Source organism: Talpa occidentalis, unplaced genomic scaffold (genome assembly GCF_014898055.3).
Source record: "Talpa occidentalis isolate TD23 unplaced genomic scaffold, MPIMG_talOcc4v2.1 talOcc4.6, whole genome shotgun sequence".
In the NCBI taxonomy this organism is placed as follows: Eukaryota; Metazoa; Chordata; class Mammalia; order Eulipotyphla; family Talpidae; genus Talpa; species Talpa occidentalis.
The window spans coordinates 35,140,306-35,159,323 of record NW_023604972.1 but is presented as its reverse complement, the minus strand read 5'-3'; the positions used below and the strand labels follow the sequence as shown (position 1 = coordinate 35,159,323).

Here is a 19,018-nt window from a genome sequence, read left to right as displayed (position 1 = left end):
ATAAGTATAATATTAATGTCTATACTTGCTATAGGTTTGCTGCAAGAACTAAATAAGATAATATAGATTAAGGCACATTTAATAACCTGTAAATCAGTTATCAAATGTAAAATAAGGACATTAGTGCTAATTTAGAAGTTCCAATCTTTAAAAGTTATCAATTTTATTTCTTAAAAAAATAAAGTTTAAAAAAAAAATGTCAGAAACTTGGACTCTCACACCAGACATCAAGAATACCTATATATACTAGAATAACTAAGTTAAAAAACATTTTGGAAATCTGAAAGAACATTTACCTCAGGAAACAAATACACAATATTGACTGTTTATATTTATACTTCTAAGAAGTATACGAAGTGCAAGAAGAACTATGCACAATTTTCATTAGCAAGAAAACTAAAATAAGCATTAGAACAAAAAAGTTTTTGGGATAATGAATCTCTGAAAGGGAGACAATAATTAGCTTCCTGGTATAAAACACCAGGGACCAGTATCTAGGTTATATCAGGACACTAGTTCATTTTTATCATGGACTTAACAGGCGTGACACCAAACTGTACATCTAAAAGCTGAACAAAGACACTTCCTAAGCTTCCAAGCATGGAAGAAAAAAATTAATGTGGAAAGAGAAACTCAGAGAGCAGCTCCCTCATTGATTTTTAAATAACATATTCTTTGATGATGACTATTGCTTCCTTTCATTAACTTAAAAGAACAAGCTAATACTCATAGAGATTTAAAGACTCAATACCATATTCTCATTTTAATGTGACTTTCACAAAGTGTATATAGATATTTTTTGGCATTAAAATATTAGATACTTAAAAATTATAAAATGTTAAATATCTGCATAGAAATTTCAAAATGGAAAATTCATGTTCTAGTATTTTCATGTTAAATAATATAGATGCAGGCATATAAAACTGATGAAATGATGATCCAAATTAATATAGTTTTATTTGTGCTAACTTAACAATTATTTTCTTCGAGAAGGTGTGTGTCATTGAAACATATGGTCTCTACATTCTGTTTCATAGTGTTGGTTGCAACCTCAGAAACATCCCAGATGTAACCTGAAGCAGGCCTCTGCACACAGATCACAAGGAGGGGCAGAAGAAAAAGATAGACCGCTTCATTTCAGTAGGTAGCAGTTCTAATAACCAAGGGAATTTTCTCAGGAGGCTTTGTTTTAGCCAGTCACAAAAACAAGAAAATTCCCTTCATTTGCCCACCAACTCTTAACCACTTATACAGTGACCTGTACTAAATTTAATCTCATACATTGGCCAGATGATCCTAACAACAAATATTATCTCAGGGATATGTCCTTGGGCAGTTTCTGCGAGCTGGGAAGGGAAGTAACACACACCCATCCCAAGGAAGTTGGGGGTTGGTAAGAAGCCTCTCTATCAGTCCTGGCACAGCTGGTAGGTCAAGAGGAAGTCACATTCTCTTGATCGCCTTCCCAAACATATAGATCCCTTCTAGGCACCTTGCTGATTTGAGTATGAAAAAAGTAGTTCATTTCTTTTTCATTTCTAAAAAACAGTATTAGCTAAATTCGCTCATTTCTGAAATTCAGTTCAAGTAACTAACAAATGTTACATTTTTAGCAATGACTTCTGGTCTTAATTAAAGTCATATTATTCATCTAGATAGTTAAATCAACAAAGTTTTAGTAACAACTTTCTATTGCCTGTTACATGGTACTATTTCATAATTGTTTCAACAACAATGCAGAAGATGCAGAGTCTCAGACAGACAAGAAACATTAAGAAGAATCCCTTGTAATAGGCTACCTCAGCATTTCCCAAACACTGATCTTATATAACACCAGTCTCATGAGATTCTAGGAGTTAGTCCATGATAAAAGTATTCATTGGTCAAATGTGTTAAACATGCTGGTACAATTAACAATGAGCACACTTATTGTAGAACTTCTCAGAGCACTAATGTACACTGTAAATCTCTAAGGAGTAATAGAGTATGCAACTTATCTAAATTTATTTGATGTTAGAAACCTTTTTATAATCTTTTTCTGGATTTAATTAATATCTCAGTGAATATGATTATTCCTCAAAAACAGATTTAGAAAATGCTGATCTAGGTGAAGTACAGAGACAGAAGTCATTGGAAATACTGAGAGAGGTATACATTCATTGAACATGGTAAAGAAGTGTCTGAGAGTATAGGAAAAGAACATGAAAAAGAAGGTATAGACAAAGGTAATTATCACAGCATTTACCTTGGAAAATAGAAAAAAATGGAATTATCAACAACGTTGAGACACTGATAGGTATGCCAAGCATCCATTATTTCATTTCACCAGGCAAGAAGTATTTATTTAGCATTTAGGATGATTTAGGCTAGGGAGTTGAGGGATGAAGAAAAACAATCATACTATTTCAGCCATAATAGTTTAATGGCTACACTACAATACCCTCTAAAAGGTAATGTAAGTAGACATCTTTTGGGGTATCCTCTACTTCTTTGAAAATTTCTATCACATCCCTATCCATAAAAGGTTTCCATATTTATATATGCACGTTTAACACATTCATATATCTACTATGTGAGTGTGATATACAAGCTAAGCAAAATTCCCTTTCTTGGGTCTTTGGTTTGCCATTTCTGGCTGGCTTCATAAACATGACTTCCATGGGAATATTTTGGTCATTTGCACACATAGTCTAAGATACATTTAACAGCAAAAAAAGATAGAGTACAAAAAGGAGAGAGTAAGGGAATGAGTGAAAGGCAAGTAGCTTTCCAGGACCTTGACATCTTTACAGTCCTTTGTTCCAGAACAACTTGAAGTCAGTTGACGATGAATATTTTTTCAGAAAATCTTTTTCAATCAGCTATTTTAATCAAGCTTATTCAAACAAGACATTTTGATTTCTTATTAATTACAGTAAAAAGACTTATGTAAAAATAGAAGTACCGCAAATAATACCATACATATAAATTTTAGTAATGTTAATAGATTAAAAAAAACTACTTCACATTTTATATTAGTTAGAAAGGTTAAAGTTTACCTGAAATATTTCAGAAAACTGGGATAATTCATTTATCCAATCTATATAGTACATTAAAATATATGAAAAACATAATACCTTGGAAGTATTGATTTTACAGGAGTAATCTTTCACACATAAACAGAGTGTGTATGCAAAATACATAGATAAAGAGACCTATCACGTTAGTCTCACTCTCAGGTGCTAAAATGGCATACTGGGAGGCATTTGCCCAAAGATTGGCAGGAATTGCATCAACAGCTTAGCATAGTAGTTGATGGGAAATCCATATTATTTAGACAGAACTGATTCGAATTAGTCTCTACCAAATATCACACCAACAACATAGACACAAATAGAACACGTGTTCAATACAAATGACTGATTCTGGGGTTCTGCATTATGATTTTTTATTAGTTAAATTACTTGGACTTTTTTAAAAACTAAGCATTTTTAGAACATACAGCACAACATCAGATATTATAATTGATGGCCATGAATATAAATGAAAGATGTATATGCTCTTAAACTGCAAAGACAAGCTTGCAAGGTTAGCAACAATGAGGTCAGAAACAGACCACCTCACTGCATTGCCATGAAGACATATATTTTACCCCACAAAAACTTCTAACAGTATTAGCAACACTTGTGAATATGACAACTTGCCCTTTCAGAAAATGGAAATGAATCTTTCCTATCTCCATAGCACTTAAGGCAAAGAGGTTCCTAAAGAGAGTCTCTAACTGCTTATGGTAAGTTTCACTCATTCTCACTTTGCTGATCTGTAAATCATATCATTCTCACTGAAGTCTCACTCCTCTTCTTAGAATTGATTTGTTAGTCAAGTGAGGCAGCAAGGTCTCACTTCCAGTGGCTTGAGGCTGTCATGCAAGCAAGTTTGTATTTGTTTTTATGAGAATAGGTGCTATGTAAACAGAAACTACCACTACCAAGCCATAGCAGTACTTAATCTATGGAGATTTAACCTACTTTCAAAGAAACAATGTCCAATCATAAACATTCTTTACTTTTCATTTTAATTTTCATTAATAAACATTCTTAAACTGGATTGACCCTGAGATATACTTTGAAACAGAAAAAGTTGAATTTTGGCAGAGCAGTTCCCAAACCTATCTCTAATGAACACTATCCTCAAATTTGAAGTATCTTTGGAGTACCAAAAGCCTACCACTTATTTTTCTTTATTTTAATGTGATTTGTTACTGTAATTCCAATATACTGAGAAATAGTTTGTCATTAATAGTTACCAAAGTACAAGCTCTGAAGGAACATGTGTGAACATCTCAGAAAAAAAAAAAATGAGCTTTATTTTTTCGCAAATGACAGGTAGAAAAGACAAATTTTAAATAAAATTTAACAGGATAAAATTAAAAAAATGTAAATTTCTGAAGAGCAGAGTTATAATATCCCATGATATATGAGAGAAATAGCAACAGAAAATATTAATCAAAAGGAACAAAGAGGGTGTTTCTAATTTCTTTGAAAAAGAATGTATACAGATTAAATCATGGATTGATAAAATATATTCTCATTTTAGGTGCCAAATATAATGGCAAGTATCTTATTTACCAAATGAGAATGAGAAGTGTAAGGGATATAAAATTGGACATGATATCTACGACAGGCAATCTTGTAGAGTAACTATCACATACTTCACTCAGACAACAGTGTTCCTATCCTTCAGAAGACTTCCACCAGACAAATAATATACCTGTCGGATTAATATCTGAAAATCTATCTCCTTTGAGAGAAACTATATTTCTAACTATCACCCATCATACATCCTTTTACATATCAAGAACCTAGTAAATATTTGTTGAAAGAATTAAGATCAGGGGCAAGATGAATACCAGTTACTGGAAAATACAGGTAATAATGGAAGAGATATCAATTCCTAAAAAAAAAAATGTGTAGTATTTTTTATAAAAGTCTATAAAGTATTTCTAGAATGATTACATCCTAAATTTCAAACTTCATAAAAGAAAATTATATAGTATTTTGTGTTGCCAACTTATCATATAAAACCTTTTGAAATTATAGAACTGTTACCATCCAGTTCAGGCTAAACACAATCTTCTTACACACACACATATATATATATATATATATATATATATATATATATATATAATAAAATATATATCTATTCAAATATATATATTTGAATTACCTTTCATTTTGTCACTTTTGAAGGGGCATAAGCACCTTGATTGGGATGGCTCTGCTGAGCAAGGACTGGTTTTATCAGGAGGCTATGAAAGGATAACCTGAGTCAAGGACTAACAACTTAGGATGCTAACTTAGAAGACATGTGGCAAAGACAAAATGGAACAGAATTAAGTTTGAAAAAGGTGAAACTGGGTCATTTCCTCAAATTGTAGATAAGCTACTAAATGACACTCTGTGAAAAAGAGGATATTTGGTTAAAACAGCAAAGTGTTTCAAGTTAGTATTTAAAATCTGTGCTTGGGCCTCCCAGATGGCGCAGCGGGTTGAGCACAGCACTGTGAAGGTGTCTGCAGCCTCTGCAGTGCAGGTTCGATTCCTGGCCAGCCAGGGAGATTTCCACATGGCGCAGCAGACCTCTTCTGTCTCGCCCACTGCACCCCCCAGCAGTGTCTTCAGTCTGTCTGCCTGCCTGTTCTGCTCCCTGCTCTGTCTCTGAGTAATCCTCAAACCCTCTCACACATCTGTCCTGTACCTCAGTTCTAATATCAATAAATAACTCTTAAAAAAATAAATAAAACCTGTGCTTATTTAATACCCTCTAGTAGGAATTTGGCAAGAACTAAACTTTTTTTCCTAATTTTTTTTCCTTTAGAGATGAAAAGACTAGAGACTGACCAGCTGGTTTACTCTGGTTTTGCTTATTTTATTCCCCATGAAGTAGGGTATCATCACAATTACTTTTGATATGACTAAACTTGTAATTTTGGAAGAGGAGAAAATGTGACTTAAAACTAGAGTGATTTCTTGAAAATGACTGATGTGAGTTGAATCTGAGCCCCATTCTTACTAGCTATATGACTTTAGGAAACATTTTAAATTTTCTCTGGTACAGCTTTTAAAAGGAGGCAAAATATTTTTTTATCAAACATCCTCCCCTTCACTGTCGTGAGGATGAAATGAGATAACCATAGAACTCACACCAGAATGTGTGTCAAGCAGAAAATATTTAATAAATATTCTTTTTCTTCTTTATCATCATCATCTTATTATTATTAGTGTCATTTTCTTTTTTTAAAAAAGATTTATTTATTTATTTATTTATTTATTTATGCAAGCACTGGGTACAGTCAGAAGTGCGGGAGGGTGAGAGAATTCACCAGAGCCAGAGAGGGGAAGAGAACAGTCAGACTGACAAAATACACTGCTGAGGGGAGCAACGGGTGGCAGGAGAGGTCTGCCTGCCATGTGGGATCCTCGCCTGGCGTCCTGGGATGGAACCGGTGCTGCAGAGGCTGCGGGCAGATTCCTAGCCCAGCGCTCAACCCCTGCACCACTAGGGGAGGCCCTATTAGTGTCATTTTCATTTCATTTTTCTATCTAATGTATAAGATGATATCTTAACTGGTCAGACTGAAATTTGGAGGAAATCGGAAGTAATGACAAGAATGTTGAGACACAGTCCTTCATAACACCCAGTAAAAATGTTACATGGATATATTTATGTTTTAATCTCAGTCATAATACTATATCAGTATTAGCTTGCATTTGTTTCCACTTATTTTAATAGAATGTTTCTAACCTGAATACAGAAGGATTTATGAAATGCTTTAAGTGAAAAATTAAGAAATTTGACTTACTGATATCAGGTCAATAATTGTATGCATTTTCTCTTTACAGTAACTTTTTTGGCAATGTTTACAAAAGATGCTGTTCCAAAGTTGTTTTTTTGTTGTTGTTGTTTTGTACACATACCCTAATCTGGCTCTGTAAACTTTCAAAAATGTTGAAAGCATCACACTGTTTTGATATAAATACACCAACAGCAGCCACAGACAGACATGCAGGCAGCCTCTTGATGAATAATTACTGTGGTCTAATTGTCTGACTAAAATTTTGCATACAAAAACAGACATAGATGAAACAGCAATTTTTCTACCCTTAGTCTTTTCTTGCAAAATTCTAGAAACAGAAATTAATTACCTTATTGCCTTTTAAGGTAATATTTGTAACCACTGTTAACTGTTAAACATCCAGACATGAATTCAATCTTGAATTATTTCATTGAATCTTTAGTGTTCACTCTATAAATGCCATTAAAATAAACTATATCTTAGAGAAATAACATAAAGAACTTAGAAATAAAGAAAAATGTGAAAAAGATTTTATAAGCAGTTATTAAAGTTAAATAACACCTTAAGATTCAACATTGATAACATAAAGTCTTTGAAAGGGGAATTTCTCCAGATTCTTTATGAAACTTTATTCTGGTTTAAAAAAAAAAAAAACTAACAAGAAACAAAAATGGAAAAAATACAGAAAACAAAAAAAAAAAAAACGAATAAACCCATAAAATAAAAATTATAGAAACAAAATGTAATACATTATATATTATATACACAGTAGAAATAATCTAACAACTTTTTTTTTTTAAGATAGATTTATTTATTTATTTATTTATTTATACAAGCACTGGGCACAGTCAGAAGCGTGGGAGGGTGAGAGAATTCACCAGAGCCAGAGCGGGAAGCAGAGCAGGCAGAAGGACCGAAGTACACTGCTGAGGGGAGCAGTGGGCGGCAGGAGAGGTCTGCGCGCCATGTGGGACCCTCCTCCGGTGGCAGGGGAGCAGCTGGGGATTGAACCGGCGCTGCAGAGGCTGTGGGCAGCTTCGCAACCCAGCACTCAACTGCTGCGCCACCGGGGAGGCCCCTAACAACCTTTTTTTGTCTTCTGCATAAGAGATAGGGGAAATAGAATAAAAGGCATATATATGGCATACTTACATTATGTATATATGCATAAATAAGGATATATATTTATATAAATATATGTTCATTTTTCTAAAAATAAGAAAAAGAACATTTTAAATTATCTAAAAACATTTTAAATATTTTTTTTTATTTATACCCTTACTCTGCTCTTCTTTTTCTACTAGAAACATCTCCAACAGAAATTTGATGCAAACAAAATTAACTAATTGCTTTTACTAACAGAGTGTTGGAATGTTTTTGTTTAGTTTGCAATAACCTCCAGAAATTAGATTTCCTTGTCTAGAATGTACACTCCTTTGATTGAATATTCTTCCTTTGAAACAGTTGATATAGTTTGATGGGGGGGGGCAGAGACAGAGAGAGACAGAGACAGAGAGACAGAGAGAGAGACAGAGAGAGAGAGAGACAGAGAGAGAGAGAGAGACAGAAAGAGATATGAGCTAAGTTTTTGCCCCAACACCTCTCAAGTGTGAACTGCAGCAGCTCCAATGGCTCTGCTCTGAGTGGCACTCTGGTGGCCAGAAAGCAGCCACGAGCCACCCTGTGAGTTTCAGTTACTAACTAGGAATACCTAGGACAACAGGGAAAAACTGGATCAAAACATCATACAAGTAGCTATAAATCCAAAAGCACAACAACAAAAAATATCCACAATACATCCTGCAAAAACCTATCCATAGAGCTACCAAACAAAACCAGAATATTTCAAATGTGGATACTGAACAGGATAGACCTTTCTTTAAAAAATAATTTTCAGTTCTCCTTCCAAAGGGGGGTGGGAAACATTTTCTTTATTTTCATTTCTATGGGAAAAAATGGGGAGGGGGATTTGTTCATGAAAGACTACAATAAAAAGGGCAAGTAGAACAAAAGAGATTTGTTAGCAGGTGAATGTATTCAATGATTAGGAACAAAAACAATAGCACAGCTCTTCTTGTTGTAAATGTATAATTGGACTCAAGAGAAATCGGAATGAGTTTTTCAATATGAAAACAATACAATGAAGAAAAAAAATGATAAATCATAAAAAAATACTTGATGATGCCCATGGGGTGACTAGTGGATTGCAAAGACAGCCATAAATTCTTCCTCTATCTGTATAAATGATCTGTGTGCAATATGAATTTCAATTATTCCCTTAAAGAGGTGAAATTTCTTTCCCCACAAATTGTCTTTAGGACTGGCCATGTGATTTGCTTCAGGGGATAGTGCATTAAAGAAATATAAAAATGAAGCCTTCCCATTTGCAACAACACAGATGGACCTGGAGAAGATTATGCTAAGTGACATAAGTAAGAAGGAAAAAAAAATAAGTACAGGATAATTTCACTCATATGCACACTATTGAGAAACAAAACAAAGGACTGACAAAAGTAAACGAAACAAACCCCAGAAAAGCAAGAGTTGGGAGAACAGTCCGTGATCACCAGGAATAATTAGAGGAATTAAAACCTAGAAAGAAAGTATTCATGAAATAGCTTGTAGAAAGTAAGTACTTTTGTTTTTTGAAGTTTAAGAAAATGTAGATGATGCATGGAGGTAAAAGCTGAAGTGAAAAGAGAAGTATGAATGTACTCAATCACTCACCAAACATACTAAAGGTCATCATTTGTCTTGAGTAACATATCATCAAATATGATAAGTATACTAAATAAAAATGGTACACTGTTTATATGTAAGTATATATATTTCCACACATTTAGAAAGTGTGGAAAATACCATTGTAATAAACAATCTAGACTGCCTGCATTTTGTAATCAAATCCCTTAGGAATAAAAATTAATCTTATGAGTATAAAAGTATCCTATACATCTAGATTTACGTGAAATATAAGAAGCACAAGAAAGTCACTTTTCATAAAGATACAATTTTATTTTAGAAAAAAAGCATAAATTCTTTAAATATTATGCATCCAAAGTAATAAGTTTTCTAATATTGGATACCAATGTTAGAGAATATATTGAAAAATAAAAGTTCCTTTTTGTTATTAATAACATTGCCTAGTATGGAGAAGAGAATTGAAAGTCACAAGTTAGTATTAGAAATCCAGCCTTCCGGGTATCAATCAAAATTATAAAGCAAAATCTCTGTCAATGTGGGAGGTTATAGTCAACAGTATGATAGAGATTATTTATCCAACTGGCAAAATAGCACAGTTTAAAAAAGAAAAAGAAAAATCATCCACCAATCAAGCTGTTTATGAAAAAAAAAAAAAAAAAAAAAAAGCTTTCTTTTGTGGTCTTTGTATTGCTTCAAATTCTCATGACATCTTTTAAGGACAGCAAAATTTAAATTCCTTTCTCTGATTACTGAAGTGAAAATTAATCTCCAGTAGGGACAGAATTGTTTTGCCCACTGAACTATTCAATAGTTTTCACTCTCAAAATAAAAACATACTGGTCTTAAATTATACTTTAAGAAGTTAATTGTATGAGGTTTAGGCATCTACCATGAGTATTTTCATATTTTTAGTAATACTACTTTTAAAAACTTTAATTCTAATAAATATTTTAGCTTTTAATATATCTCTGTGTCACAGCTATTATGTAGTTACTATTTATTCTGATCAAATAACTTATTCAAATATATATTTTGTCCTCCTTTCATTTACAGTCAACCTTTAAAATAAATATCTTTCAGAACATTTTCTCTCCGTAACTAATTGCCCTTTATTTTCAATGTGATCTTTATGATATTTCCAGTATCTTTCCTGTGATTCAACAAAATAGCCAATTTTATTGAAACACATTTTCCAAGAATCTGTGACATGGAAATTCCTTGTCTGTTATTTTCTACAGAACAGTGTATCCCTTAAATCAAGGTATCTCCAGATGATTTTGGACAAAATTGCAAATTTATTTAATGTAATTATGAAAAAAATAAATCATAATCATAAAAATAGATATGTATTTGAGATTCCTTTTGGTGCATTATTTATGCATCTTTAATAAAGAAAATCTATGTTAACAGCTTTCAGTGAAGCTTAAATTCACAAACACACACACACACAACATAATCATTCACTAAACTGTTTGTTACTATACAATACATACATAGTCTCTTTATTAATACTGCTATTGCCTTAACTAAACCCTCAAAATATTATCTTTATCAGTATTTCCTTAAGTGTGCTCCTTTCAACTGGGGTAGCATGAAAGAATTGATGAATAATTCCAAGGTCATTCATTCACTGTATGCAAGAAATTAGCTTCTCTTTTGTATATTACAATGGCGTGACCTGTGGACCGGACTCGGGAGAATGTCTAAAACATTCAATCAAATATTCTTCACCCAGTTGCTGCATGTTTTTCTCTTATGGTTTATGATCAGTCTAAATCAAAAGTGGCAATTCCCATTCTTTTTCTTGCCAAGGTTGGCTCACAAAAGGGCTTGTAACTCAATCCCTGCCCATGCAGCTCAAGGGAAATCAGCTCTGGTGTTCTGGGGAAGGTGTCTCTGTCCTAGGAAGACACAGGAATAGAAGTCTCTTTGTTTCTCTAGATGCTGTAATGTCTAGATATGATGCCAGAAAATGCTGTGAGTTTGTGATGAGAACCAGAATGAGGGCAAAGAGACAGCATGCAGAGAATGACAAAGCAAAACACAGAAAGACCATGGAATGTGATGATCACAGTGATGCCTTAAAGTAAACAAACTTGGAGTCTTCATGATGCTTCATTGTTATATGAACAAAACCAATTTGAGTTGGAGTTTTGAGTTACATGTAGTGGAAATCATCTTATCTAATATACCCATTCTTATCAAATAGCTAAAGCTCATCACTGAAAAATCATGAGCTGTATAGCTCATGTAAAATCTATTTTAAATAATATTCATATTTCAAAACTAAATTTGAATAGTACATCTTCCTGGAAGCTTACCTTTCACATTGCAAGTCATTTCCCTCTTTGTTCCCAGAGAGTCTTCTATTTGTTTCTATTTTAGCATGAGCAATATTTAAATATTTTTAGTTGCTTTCAACTCCCTCTCCAGTCTAATAATCCTTTGAACAGCTAGAGTAACAATTTTATGCCTAATGTCTGGCACAAAGTCAGTCACAATAAAGATACTTTAATAATTATTACAAACATATAGTAATTATAATGCCAGATAAGAGATTTCTAAAATTTTAGGTACATCTCATATTGGTACTTTTTTTTTTCCTTTCAAATGGTACTTATTTTTTCCTTATCCTCCTATAAATTATAAAATGTTCTTAATAAAGTCTCTGTATTTGGAGATTACTTATAGAAAAACAGTCTCATTTTGGTTTTAATGAGAAAGGACAGTATACTTCTTGCTCTGCAAAAATTTATACTTTCATTATTTTTCAAATATCTGTATGTAAAAAAATTATTCAGTGACATACTGCAGTGAGTAAAAATAGACAACATCCCTAACCTAATAGAACTGATATAGTCTAGAGAAAAATAAATAAAAACTTTTTCGATAATTACGCCTGATAAGAAATCAAAAGGAGTACTTCTAGGGTGGTACTAGAGATGAGACTGTTTTCTTACACATGGAGGTCAAGGATGGGTACTTTCATGAGGTGAGTTCCAATGAAGACTAAATAAATGGAGCATCACTCCAAACACAACATGGCCTTTCTTGGCACTGCAAGTTTTCCTTCTTTATTAGACTTAATGAATTTACCTTAATTCTCTTAGCCATAGGGTGATTACCATGCTTTAAATCCAGTGCAGCTTGTTGAAACTATAAGAAGCTTGTCTTTATATTTTAATCATCAGGATCCCAATTAATTTTTCACATCCTGCAGTGAAAGTATTCACAGTAGGAATAAATGGCACAGAGAACAAGTAGTGACCTTAAACATCAGCTACCTGATAGCAGACAACAGCAGTTGCTTAATAAGATCAATCACTTTCTGAACTGCATGCTACTAAGTTTGGAAAGAGAGCCTTCTGAAGTTTGCCACCTGGGATAAATTCAATTTTTCGGAGGTTATTCTCAATGTAACCATGCCTAATGCTATTAGTGAGGGTACTGTATTGAGTGGTATGCTGGCAGTCTTTGAGTCTTCCAGTGACAACTTTCATTTCTATACTGGCTGGTGACTGAATACTGCAAATATAATTAGCCTTGGTACATTTTTTATTTTGTAATATTTTTTGAGCTCTGGATATTTTATTCCCTTGGTAAAAAATTCTTTTCTCTTCAAGTTAGTTAAAAATTAAAGATTTGGGGGCATAAATTCATTATCTATAATGAAATGGGTTATAGGCCCTTAATTATAGGCAAATCCACACTGATGATTTTGACGTATAGCACTTAGGAATTTAACACACACATACACTCAAACACACACATATAAAAATATATGTATATAGATAGATATAAAGATATATCTATATATCTTGCACTCAAGATTGTGAGCAACTTGCAAGCAAGTCCCAGCATTGCTATCACATTGTTCAGTTTTATACATGGCGCAGTCCCTTATTTGAATCTCAGTTTATAGATTTCATTTAATATTGCATTAATACTACAATTGAACCTACTACTGCAACACATAAGCAGGACCCACTCTAAACCAATTTTTAAATTTACAACCTTTAGAAATAATCAATGAAAATTTTTAAAAGAACATACTATTTTTGTAGTAAAATATTCAAAGTAAGACAAATAGAGGACGGAAAATTAAAAGTATGTTCTTATTTTAGACTGCCTCAAATATCCCCCAGACAATCTAAAGAACAGAGAGCAAAAGAAATATGCAGAGCCATGGTAGGCATGGGGAACATTATAGGAGATGAGATCTGACAGCAGTTAGGGGTAAATATTGAGCCTTGAAGGCCATGGTAAGGCACAGATATGATTACTTCATTTTAAAAGTGAATATGCTTCTTTAACATATTTTTCAAGGTACTTAATGACATATGCATCTCCTTAGGATATTGAAAAAAATAATTTCACCCTGTAGAGATTTAAAGAAGCTTTAGAATTTCATCTTCCCATCCTCCCTTAAAGTAGACAGTAGCTGCCAATCACAACCTGGAGGTTACACTTACTAAAACCTAATGCAGGGCTGCCAATCTTCCATTCAAATTGGCTAATTGACAAGCATACCATTCTAAACATTCCACATATAACAATAAATAATTTAGCAGTGCTCAGATTAGTGAATCTATAAATGGAACTTCACTCTTTATAGCAGGTTGCAAAGTCTAAATCTATCACTTCATTGTAGATAACAACATAATCCATTTTCTCAATGATAAGAAAGAGACTGACTTCTGCATTTAGGGATTTCTTTTTCTGCTTTTATTCTTTACTTCTCTCTCATGGTATATAACTGGATCTACTGAAAGTAATAGCCATGCTGTGAAAGTGAGGAATATGCCATTATCACAGATGAGCTCTTTAGAAACTAGTTAAAAAGTTCTTCATACTTTTTGTTGATCCAATAAGTTAAGGTGCATGTTTTCAGAAAAAAAACAAAAACAAAAACAGGAATAATTATCATTCCTTCACCAGCTAGTTTCTGCTGATTTTTACTAGTGTTTCTGGTAACTTTCTGCCAACTCTACTAGCTGAAGATATTTCAGAGGTGAAGAAATCAGACTTCCTACCAGTAAATGCTTCAGTTGATAAAATTCACAATAATAGTGTTGCTGAAATATAGTACAGTATCAAAATCATGCCAAGTACCTGCTTTTGTTTCAAAAGGATTTATGGTGTACTTAAATTGGTTGCATTTCAATCTGACTAATATGAATGGACTTTTTTTTTCTTTTCTCACATGTATGTCCTAACATAAGGCACATGAGTTACTGATGACTATGATTCCTTTCCATTAAATTTACACATACAAATCTAAAAATTCAATTAATATTTAATTAGTTAATTCATGCAATTATATTAATTTAAGCCATAAAAAGGATTTTCACTTATAATGTTTTGCTCTAGGGCCCCAGGTTGCTTGGCTAAACATGATGTCATGTTAATAACTTTTAAATGGACATTCATTATCAAATTGAATTTATCATAGTTACCATGGCAAAGCAAAAGTTTGTGTTCTTTATTGCAGAGTATACAAAGCAACCACCTATTAAAAACAATAGGTCAAAAGCACACCTTAATCATGTTGCTATGTGATTAATTCTTTCAAGTGGATTGTGATTGAAGTTACTGTGACCTTTCCAGCTCAGGGATTTGAGGAGCTGTTAGGGTTCCTCTGCATCTAGTTCAATACCCTCTGTCACTGGCAGCAAGAGGGCTCCTCAATCCTAGCAAAAGGTACTCACAGGCTATGTTTTCTGATAACCATAAGAGAAAGTCACCTGCCAAAGCATAAACTATTTCTTGCAATACAACTGTATTAAGTCACTGAATATTGGGGTTTATTTATGAGAGAATCTAGCATTTAGCATTTCCCTAGTACAGAATGGCTCTGCATATATTGACATTTTGACATAATAGACTTAAGGGAACAACAAAAAAGTATTTTCCCTTCATCTAAGAATATTAAAAGATTTTGATAACTGGTTGTCACTTTTTGGTCAAATTGCTAATGCTGATTATATGCAAAAATCCTTCACCTCACTATCACTTTAGTATTTATTTTTTGACCTTAAGGAATGAATTTCTAATCTAAAAGAAATAAAAGACTTTCCTGTTCAATGTATTAATATAATGTTCTGTTCCCCATGATTAAAACCCTTTTCTTTTTTTCCCACTGACAAGCAAATAACATGTTAGAATAAGCTGAACATTTGAATGTTTGCCTATGTTTTGCTAAAAATTAAAATATATATATTTTATATATTTATATATATATATTTTACCTATAGTCACTAGACTCTTATTATAATCTCTGAAATTATTTCTAGAGGATGTGCCTTCCACAAAAAAATTAAAATAGTTTTATTCTATTAATCTACCAGATCATTTATATATTGAAACATGATATTTAATACAATTTTTTCCTATCATATCCTTTAAAGATCAGTGCTGATATAAGGACATGACCTATTATGTCTAAATTTGAAATTATAAATCTTCTAAATTGAAGTTTACTGACCTATCCCTGGCAATCTTTGGAAATAGGATCCACTAGATATGAAGAAACAATGCATTACTTAAATATGTCTAGCAGATTTTGGGAATGTGATATTAATCTCAACAAAATGTGCTGATTAGAGTCAACAAATCTATGCATCAAAGGTTTGCATCACAGATTTCCTTGCATTCAAAATGAAATCAGACCTTTCTTTAAGAGAAGTATATATCATTTCTCTGTTTTTAACATGAAATGCACATACATCATAACTAATTCTGATAGCTACACTTTACATACAAGTCCCAGTAGTCCCAGACTCTCTTGGTAAACCCCAACAATCTTGACATAATTCCCAGCACTGCTCACTTTCACTTTCCAAAATGTCTGTTTCAGCAAAAGTGTATATCACTCTCCATATGCCACATCTTTTGTACCTAGTACATATTTGTTTCATTTCAATTTCTTTGTGGGAGAAAGTTTTTTAAGATAGTGAAAGTAGCCACAAATAATTTATGTCCATTTCACTCTATATTAAAACCAACTTCTCATAGGCTATTTTTAAAAATTCAGATTAGGGGCTGGAGGGTCTCAATTTGATATGTTTGTTATCACAATGTTACACATTTGAAAATAACATGGGGCATGCCCAAGGGAAGGAAGGATTAAGACATAATATTAAATGAAGCTGGCTTGTATAATCAGGACTGTACACATAAATACAGGAAAAAGACATTCAAGAAGAAGGATTCTGAAATTCTCAAATATAGAGAAACTGAAATAAATAGGATTTAAAGGTATGAGAATAATTCATTAAAACTGAATCCCAAATATTTTGGGCGTTTTCTTCATGAATCAGTTTATTTTTTTAATTTTAAGAGATAGGATATTAAATATTAACAACCATGAAAATTAATCAGGGACATTGCTACTCATAAGTGACTTTACAGAAACTAATAAAGGTTTTAAAATAGTCTTTAGGGTATAGTCTAAAACAGTGTATACAGCATATTGTACCTTGCTTATTAATTATGTATTTGCACATGTCTGTGGAGTTATAATTTATGATTTTAGAAGGTGAGGGATAACACATGAATGCAGATTTCTCTGGGAATAGTGATGAGTAAATTTTAATTAATCTCAACAATAAACTCTTTGGAACTTATAATTCCTTTTTTCCTGTAAAACTGCCAAACACACTAACCAATAAGAATATTATTGGCAATGATTTTCCTGCCTCATCCCTACTGTGATTTTCTCTATACAGTTAAAAGCTTCACAGTTAATAAGGTTTATCTACATAAACAAACAAATAAGCATTATCTCACATTCTAACAGAATGCTAAACCATATAAAAACAAGGGAGAGAAATTTTAACATATGCAAAGTATTTTTTTTCACTGTAATATTAAGAAAGAAATTCCAAATAAGTTCACAGGTACTCAGTGAAATATCAATCTTCCAAAAAAAGATAATAATCTTGTTCAAGAACACTGCCACATGACTGAGCTGATTGGATGTCACTAACACTACAGTTATTTTTTATCTAACTCATTTTTATGTCTTTGGAGAGACTATTTTCTATCAATGACAGACTATTTTCAATTAACAGTACAAATAAAAGGTGCAGCACATTCAATATACTTATGACCTTGTAATTCTTACCTAAAAGAAAACAGAAACATGTTCAAAAGACAAAATTAATGAATGAAAATTTAACTTCTTTCTTATTCTTATTATTTCTCTGTACATACTTGGTCAAACAGGTGAAATGGTAGCAAAAAAAGCAAATAAATAGAATAATAGCTAGCTAAGTACCAACTGTTACATCTGGAAATTTACCAACAGTTTTATTTATATTTTTCTTCAACTATGAAAATCAAAGATAATTTTTCCTGCCTCCTTTGATTTACTCAGGCAACATCTCAAATTATAAATAAGTGAAGACATACCATTTCTAATGCCATCATGTCTGAGGGAAAACAATTTCCAACAAATCTATAATAATTTATTATTTTACTATCTGGCTCTGATCACATATAATTATAAAAAAAAAAAACAACTTTGACATGAAGTCAGTATATGTTGCAAAGTCCTTAGCTTCTCCTTTTACTATCACCATCTAAAATATAGTTGGAACAAAAGTACATGCTATGATTTTGAAATTAAACAAATGAACTCTGATATTGTCTGCTCAATGAACTTGAGATACTGCTAAAACTTATTAAGATCCCTAAATGATTGTATTCCTTAAAACATATTCCATGTATTCCTTAAAACATATTTCAAGAAGAAATAGGAGCACACTTCTCAAAATAATTATTATTCATGATAACCCATAATTGGATCTCTGGGTTCCCCTAGACAATAATAAACAAAAGTTGCATCTATTTTTAGATATAATGAGACTGATACCCCAATTTCTTTTTTTTTAAATACATTTTATTTTTATATTCCCCATACAATTGCAACCCCCTTATTTTGACCCCAATCCCTCCCCTCCTGGACCCCTACCCCCCATAGAGTGTCTCTGGTTCATAGTTTTTTGATGACTTTGATTTTCACTTTCTTATAGTTATTCATTTTCCTGGTCCCTTATTTAAGTTTTCTAGATTCCTGCTATGAGTGAGACCATCCAGTATTTTTCTTTTTCTTTCTGTCTTATTTTGCTGAGCATGATCCCTTCCAGTGCCATCCATGTTGCTACAAATTGCATGTGTTTATCTTTTTTGAATGCTGAGTAATATTCCATGGTGTATATGTACCATATCTTCTTGATCCAGTCATCTGTTTTTGGGCATTTGGGTTGTTTCCAAAGCTTAGCTATTGTAAACAGTGCTGCTATAAACATAGGGGTGACACCCCAATTTCTGACATCCCTTCAATAGTAAGACCCAACTCTCTATGGTTAAAACTCAAACATGGCAAACCCTCTAAATCATGCACATTACTCTTCACTTTAACACATTTAAAATCATAGGCACACTAATGCCACTAGAGATAGAGGTATCTTTATTTCT

General features: G+C 32.6%; 1 protein-coding gene across 21 annotated transcripts in view; it reads right to left on the bottom strand.

The window, feature by feature from the left end:
* The window catches only part of ADGRL3 (adhesion G protein-coupled receptor L3), a 766,591-nt gene that overhangs the window by 367,828 nt on the left and 379,745 nt on the right, over positions 1-19,018 (bottom strand). The gene's annotated exons all lie outside the window — the stretch shown is intronic.